The sequence below is a fragment of the Lemur catta genome, chromosome 7, assembly GCF_020740605.2.
Source record: "Lemur catta isolate mLemCat1 chromosome 7, mLemCat1.pri, whole genome shotgun sequence".
NCBI lineage: Eukaryota > Metazoa > Chordata > Mammalia > Primates > Lemuridae > Lemur > Lemur catta.
The window spans coordinates 65,089,405-65,096,992 of NC_059134.1; positions in this window are offsets into that span (position 1 = coordinate 65,089,405).

Consider the following 7,588-nt stretch of genomic DNA (forward strand, 5'->3'; position numbering starts at 1 on the left):
CTACGCTCTTGTTCAGGCTGGTCTCGAACTCCTGGCCTCAAGCAATCCTCCTGCCTCGGCCTCCCAAGGTGCTGGGATTATAGGCGTGAGCCACTGCAACCGGCCAAGAAGAGTTTTTTATATGGTTGCATCAGAGCTATAATTTTCTATTTTACTGTTTTCAGGTGATGTTATATAAACATTTGCCCATGTCTCACAGATCTTCAGGATCATTATTTTAAACAACTGCATTATGCTCACCACATAAACTACTAAATTAGCTTCCTATTGATGTCCCTGTAGGTTCTTTATGGACTGCAGCTACTCCTTCCTTTTTTCTGATTACCAGCGGTTGTCTTCCATCAGGAAAACTTCTCACCAGACTAAGTGGTGGAACTCTGTGAGGAATAGTCGCTGCCAACTATTGCACTGTGGGAAAGCTTATTTTCTTTTTAAGAGTTGGCATCATTTCTCTGAATATGCTTTTGATATTTTATCCCAATTGGATAAACACAACCTCTCTTTTTTTTTTTTTTTTGAGACAGAGTCTCACTTTGTTGCCCAGGCTAGAGTGAGTGCCGTGGCGTCAGCCTAGCTCACAGCAACCTCAAACTCCTGGGCTTAAGCGATCCTACTGCCTCAGCCTCCTGAGTAGCTGAACTACAGGCATGCCCGGCTAATTTCTTCTATATATATTTTTAGTTGTCCAGATAATTTTTATTTCTATTTTTAGTAGAGATGGGGGGGTCTCACTCAGGCTGGTCTCGAACTCCTGACCTCAAGCGATCCACCCGCCCCGGCTTCCCAGAGTGCTAGGATTACAGGCGTGAGCCACCACGCCAGGCCTACAACCTCTCTTTAATGCTATAACTGATTGTGGCACACACTTTAAAAGAGTAGACCTTTCTAGAAGTCTGACAAAAGTAGGATTCAGAGTTGTGTCTGAGATATTTTCAGATTTTCATCAAGCAATTTGGCATTCCATTTCAGTGCTACTGTTTACTAGTTGTGTAACTTAGAGCAAGCTATTTAACCTCTCGGTCTCAATTTTCTCACCTGGAAAACGGGAATAACAATACTTCATAAATTGTTGTGAGAATTAAATAAGATCACGTTTGTGAGTGCTTAGAATGATGCCTGCACATAGTTAGTGCTCAATGTTTACTTATAAGTAAATATTATTGCCTTTCTGCTATTAAAGAGAACAATGGCTTTGCACTGAGTAATGAGAGGCACATCTACCATGTGGCTGCCAAGGCTGAAATGGTAGAAGTATTTCCTTGCAAACTCTCCCTACCATTTGAAAATCAATTCAAAGCGTAAGTCCTTCTTAATCACATCAGTGATTAAATAGTTAGAGAAAAATAAGGCCGGGTGGGGTGGCTCACGCCTGTAATCCTAGCACTCTGGGAGGCCGAGGTGGGTGGATCCTTTGAGCTCAGGAGTTCGAGACCAGCCTGAGCAAGAGCGAGACCCCCATCTCAACTAAAAATATAAAGAAATTAGCTGGACAACTAAAAATATGTATAGAAAAAATTAGCCAGGCATGGTGGTGCCTGCTTGTAGTCCCAGCTACTCGGGAGGCTGAGGCAGGAGGATTGCTTGAGCCCAGGAGTTTGAGGTTGCTGTGAGCTAGGCTGACACCAGGGCACTCTAGCCTGGGCAACAGAGTGACACTCTGTCTCAAAAATAAATAAATAAATAGTTAGAGAAAAATAGATAAAGCTGAAAATAGATATCATGTCACAAGATCTTTTGAACAGAGTTTTATACAGTACTTAGAATCTTGGACCTATCTGGGACAGTGGGACTGAGGAAAGGGGAAGAATAAGGTCAAGAAGCTATTCCTTTTTATCTTTAGCTCTTCTGCACTACTTTGTAATCATGTGCATATATCACCTATTTCTTTTTGTTTTATTTTGTTTTGTTTTGTTTTGGCTGAGCCCTGAGTACTTGCTTTTGAGTCAGTCTGCTTTCCATTTCTTCAAACTGAAAACTAATCTGAGAGTCCCAGATCTGGTTCTGGTATAACATGCACTAGAATTTTGCTATTTCTTTGTTCTGTCTTAGGCACTGTTTTCCACTGCTGCTATTTATTCAGCCATTCAACACATATTTATTAAGTGGCTATTATGTGCCAGGTGCTATGCTAGGCCTTGAAGACATTCTTCAAACAGCCAGCCAAAATTTGGAGTGTGTTGTATGCCAGCTACATAGAGTGGATTTTTGTTAAAGACTTCTATGTTTGTGGTTCCTTTTGCTTGTTGCTAGTGAATCTTGGGATGATCTAATATAATGTAGCTTTATTTGCAACAGAGTTGGACCTAAAATATTCCATTTCGGACTCCAGGCTCCTGCACATGTGAAATAGAGGTAGGACTGACTTTGGGTACTGTGGTGAGGGAGTCTCTTCCATTAATACTGCTTTTCTGGATCTATGCCCTAAGATAATGTTATCCTAAGGGGCCCTGTGGACTCTTCACTGAGAAATTCTTTGATTCAAATCAATTAAATTCAAAATCATACATTGAGTGTCTACTACCTATCAGCACTGGGGTAAGGAGTAGGAGATAAGCCAAAGATGAAAACAACTCAGAACTTGAAGCTCATCATTTTTTGAGAGTCTTAAATCTTTCTAAAGACTGTTCTGATTCAGATACTTCTCTTTTTAGTCTTTAATGGGTTTCTTTGGCTTTTAGATTGTTTTTCATCTTAAAAAACACTACATTTTAACTGAGTACCAGACACTGTTAAGGGTTGGTTATACTATTTCAGAAAATTACATTATTGATGGCAATGGTGTTGGTGGCATTTGAGTCACCGATCATGTTTGTATCAATCTGAATTTATAGCTGTAACATTTATGATTTTGCTGTGTATAGTTGTAAGCATCTGACTACTGCTTTATGACTTCCAGTGTAGCTGTGCATGAGCAATTACATATTAAAATATATATTATTTTATTATAAATCACTTTCCTTTTATTTCTTATTTATATTATAGTTACAGCACTATATTGATTTTTTAAAAAAATATGTGTATAGTTAGTTTGACTATAATATGTGTGGGTCTCTTTTAAGAATAGTAGAGAGGAAATTACAAAAAGGGGTCTGATGGAGGTAAGGACAACTGGCCTACACCAATAAATCTAAATGACTGATCATGGCATTTATGGCCATTATTGTCTTCTATCAGGTTTTCTCTTCTTTGATATACCTATGACCAGTCCAAGTTGCTTTACTTAATATTGCCAGTATTGGAGCAGTGTCTTCCACTCCCATGGCCCCATCCAACGTCATCTTGTTCTATACTATAAGACTCTGGCACCTCTGACACATCTAATTGACCTTAGGGAGTCCATTCATAATCTGTCCAATTGTCCAAGAAAGTTATTCAATAGGATGATAATAATTAGCCAGATCAATCAAATTTTCTCTTACAAAGATTGAATTTGAGACCCAGACAGTAAAGTAGTTAATAGCAGGATCAGAAGCTAAAAGGCACACAGAGAAAAAACTGTAACTAAAAACTATGAGGTAACAGAAGCCAGGAATAGACAGAAGTCTTGAGTATTCAGAAGAATAGAGAGAAGTTATGTGGCAGCAGCAAGAGCAATAGATGCAGAGAGAGCATCCCTAAATAGTGACAGACCATAGAAAGGGATCCAGACAAAGTACTTGATTCCTTGAGCTGCCTCACAGCCAGGATAGCCTCCCAGGTCCCAGACTGAATTTAATACCCGCGAGGCCTCAATCCTACATGATTGAGATTCCTGTCTTTTTTATTTTCCCACATAGCCTTGGAATAAATCTTTATCACTTAAAGTAATCTGACCTTTGCAACCAAAGATCCTAACTACCACATTCTCCAAGCTATGCTCTCCCATCTCTGTGCCTCTATCATCTCCTCTGCTTGGAATGATGAGCCCTCACAGTATTGTTACTGCATGTTTCCATGCCCAGAGCCCAGCTCAGGTGCCACCTCATCCATCCAGCCATCTCTGATATCTCAGCTACAAGTGATGACTCTTTCTCTCCTCAGAGCTCCCAATTCTACTTCTTTTTTTTTTTTTTTTCTTGAGACAGAGTCTCACTCTGTTGCCTGGGCTAAAGTGCCATGGCATCAGCCTAGCTCACAGGAACCTCAAACTCCTGGGCTCAAGCGATCCTCCTGCCTCAGCCTCCCAAGCAATTCTATTTCTTTTAAGAATATTTCTCACTCCCAACTCTGTTAGATAAAAACATTATCTCTAGTAGATTATGAGTACCTTGAGGTAAAGACAATGACTATCTATTTCCTTCATTAGAGAGATAAGCATAGAGACATGCACAGAATAGAGGTTAATTATTTACTGCTCCTTGTACTGATAAGGTGCTTGTCTTCTCCCTGTTTCTCAAGTCTCTTTCATGGTGTCAATTATCTTTAAGAACAAGGCCTTGAACCAATACTGGTTTGTACGTAGCAGAATTTCAATCTATGTTTGCTGAATGGAAGATCTAGCTTTTTCTTGATATCTAGGTCACCATCAAGCTCTGTGCATTGGGCATCACAAGGATATATTATAAATATTTTTCAAATGTTCTCAGTAGCAAACATGTTTGTTTCTCCTGTTGCATTGCTGATCTTTCTTTCTTTCTTTTCTGTCTTTTCTTTTTCTTTCTTAAGATAGGGTCTTGCTCTGTTGCCTGGGCTGGAGAGCAGTGACATCATCACAAGCTCACCGTAGCCTCCAACTCCTGGGCTCAAGTGATCTTCCTGCCTCAGCCATCAGAGTAGCTGGGATTACAGGCATGTGCCACCACACCTGGCTAATTTTTTTTTTTTTTTTTTTTGTAGAGATGGCATCTCGCTATTGGCCAGGCTTGCTAATTTCCTTTACAGCATCACCACCCTAGAAGTCACATAGGCCTAAAACTGTACTTTAAATCATCTTGATACCACATTTAAAGTTCTGTTGCCACAGTCTGGGTTTCCCCAGAAGTAGAACTTGAGACGTAATGTCCGTAGCTTATTTGGAAGTATAATTTCAGAGGGCAGGATTGAGGTGCAGATGGAGTAAAACTAGGAAGGAAAAATAGCCAATACAAAGAAAGGCTTTTAGTTGTCTACTCTTAAGGAGTCTGAGTGCTTGGTCCTGTGGAATTGTGAGCAGATTTATTAATCTAGCTGAGGACTATCTGACCAAGAGAAGAAAAAGTGAAGAATTGGCTGTCATTACCCATTGGTTAAGGTTTCTTCATAGAGTATTAATTTCTCCATACTTCCAGGTTATGCATGCATAAGAGCTAAGCATGCTTCTATGGGCATACTATGATACGGCATCAGGGAAGCCCTGGGTAGGAAGTGAGAGGCCTGTGGCATAGACCTGAGCTGAGGTCTGGTCACACAGGTTCCACATGTGCATGTTAAGAACTGCATTTGTGATCGGGTGTCTGAACTAAGTTCAGTATCAGTATGGTGAAAGTCCAGGAGTGGGGACCACTTGGGTTGCCTAAGGAGGGGTGAGCTGGCCCAGGGTGGAAATGGAGCAGGTCAAACTCCTGTGCTCATTGGTAGTGGGGTCGCACTTGTGGACAGCCGCTGCACTCCAGCCTGGGCAACATGGTGAGACCCATCTTCAGAAAAAGTGAAAATTAAAAAAAAATTAAAAATAAAAGCAATAAAGGATTAAAAAAAGAACTTCATTTTGCAAGCTAATTGTTGCAAATACAGGAAAAAGCAAGCCACAGTTTCATGGATGATGAACCGAAGATTTAAGACTCCTAGATCAGAGTTTCCAGATAGCTGAACACATGGAGGTTTCTGGAGGGTAATGAGCCCGGGGAGGGCATGGAAGCTCCATGCCCCTTCTATACCTCACCCCATGCATCTCTTCATCTAAGGGGAAGAGGAGATTCCATATTCCCATCCCTACCAACTTCTGAGAAAAAATGAGTGCCTTCAGTTGACCAAAAATTTATGGAACTGTCAAAACTACCTAATATCAAATTTATAAATTACAGAACATAGGAAAGAAATAATTAATGTCTCCTACCAGACTGGGAAAGACTTCACAGCAGAGCTGTCACCTGGGATGGACCTGTTTGGTGCTGTGTCATCTGTGCTGGGCTCTTCAGAACCACAGGGAGAACAAACCAAGTTAGATGCAGAAGAAAAAAGACAAAAAGAAACTGACGATGGGATTGAGAAAGATAACCCTGAGGAATCGCTCAAATGTCTCCACAACCTTATGACTTATTCTGTGGTTTGCAAAATAAAGGCCCCAAGCTGACCAAAGAAGGGAATGCAACCCTGAGGAAAGAGCTGAGGGGCACATCTGAGAAGCCCTCCTGAAAGACTGCAGGGAACATCAACACCACCCTCCTCCTGGCTGGGATGGTCTTCTTACAAGGCTATTCTACTTGAATCCTTATCTGGGTCACTGAGAGTATTTATTAAGCAGAGGATAATTTTTTTTCTGAGATATGGTCTCACTCTGTCTCCCAGTCTAGAGTGCAGTGGCAATGATCGTAGCCCACCACAACCTTGAACTCCTGGGCTTAAGGGATCCTCCTGCCTCAGCCTCTCTAGTAGCTAGGACAACAGGTGCATATCACCACGCCTGGCTAATTTTTTTCTACTTTTTGTAGAGACGGGGTCTTGCTACATTGCTCAGGCTGGTTTTGAATTCCTGGCCTCAAGCAATCCTCCCGCCTCAGCCTCCCAAAGTGCTGGGATTACAGGCGTGAGCCACTGTGCCTGGCAAGCAGAGAATAATTTTATTGATTTTTAGTTTTATAGTTTTTTGTTTGTTTCAAAATGGAGATGGGCAGTTAATAATTGTACCTAGTGAGATAATGATACATATTTTATTCATGTATTACCTATTCAAAATTAGAAAAAAAGTTCAGTGCTTGTTAAAAGTGAGTAACTAATAGCATAAGATGCAAGCTGGGCTGCATATCCATCTGTATAGTAGAGGGCTCAATACTTTTAGAAGCACAAGAAATTATATTTATTTTAGAATCAAAAGAAAAATGAATATAACCCAGCCTGGATTATATTTGTCTCTATACCTATGGGAGTTGGAACATAGAATTTTAATACACATATATTAGGGGAAAGGGCCCATGAAGGTAAAAGTGAGCAGGGACACGATGTCATGATGTGTCCTCTATAAGATTCAGTTCAATTCAACAGCATGGAATAGTCTTAAAGAAGAATGCAGAGTGGGAAAACCAGACAAAAAGGGATATGTACTGACTAATTCCATTTATAAATCTTAGAAAATGGAAACCAAGCAATAATCACAGAGAGTGGATAGTGGTTATCTGGGAGATTGTTGTGGGGAGGGATGGAGAGAGGATTCCAAAGGGGCACGAGGAGGCTTTTGGGGTAGGGGATGGATTGATTCACTGCTTAATTATGGTCGTGTTCTCACTGGTGTATAAGTATGTCAAAACATAAAAAATTGAACACTTAAAAAAGGCTCCTAGATCAGAGACAAAGAACTTTATTACTCACCACACAGCAGGCAGCATGAGCTTCATATTTGCACCAGTTCCTCTTGCCTGCACAAATCCCACAAGGCTAATGTGGAGGCAGACCCAGGTAGATGCTGTGCACATAA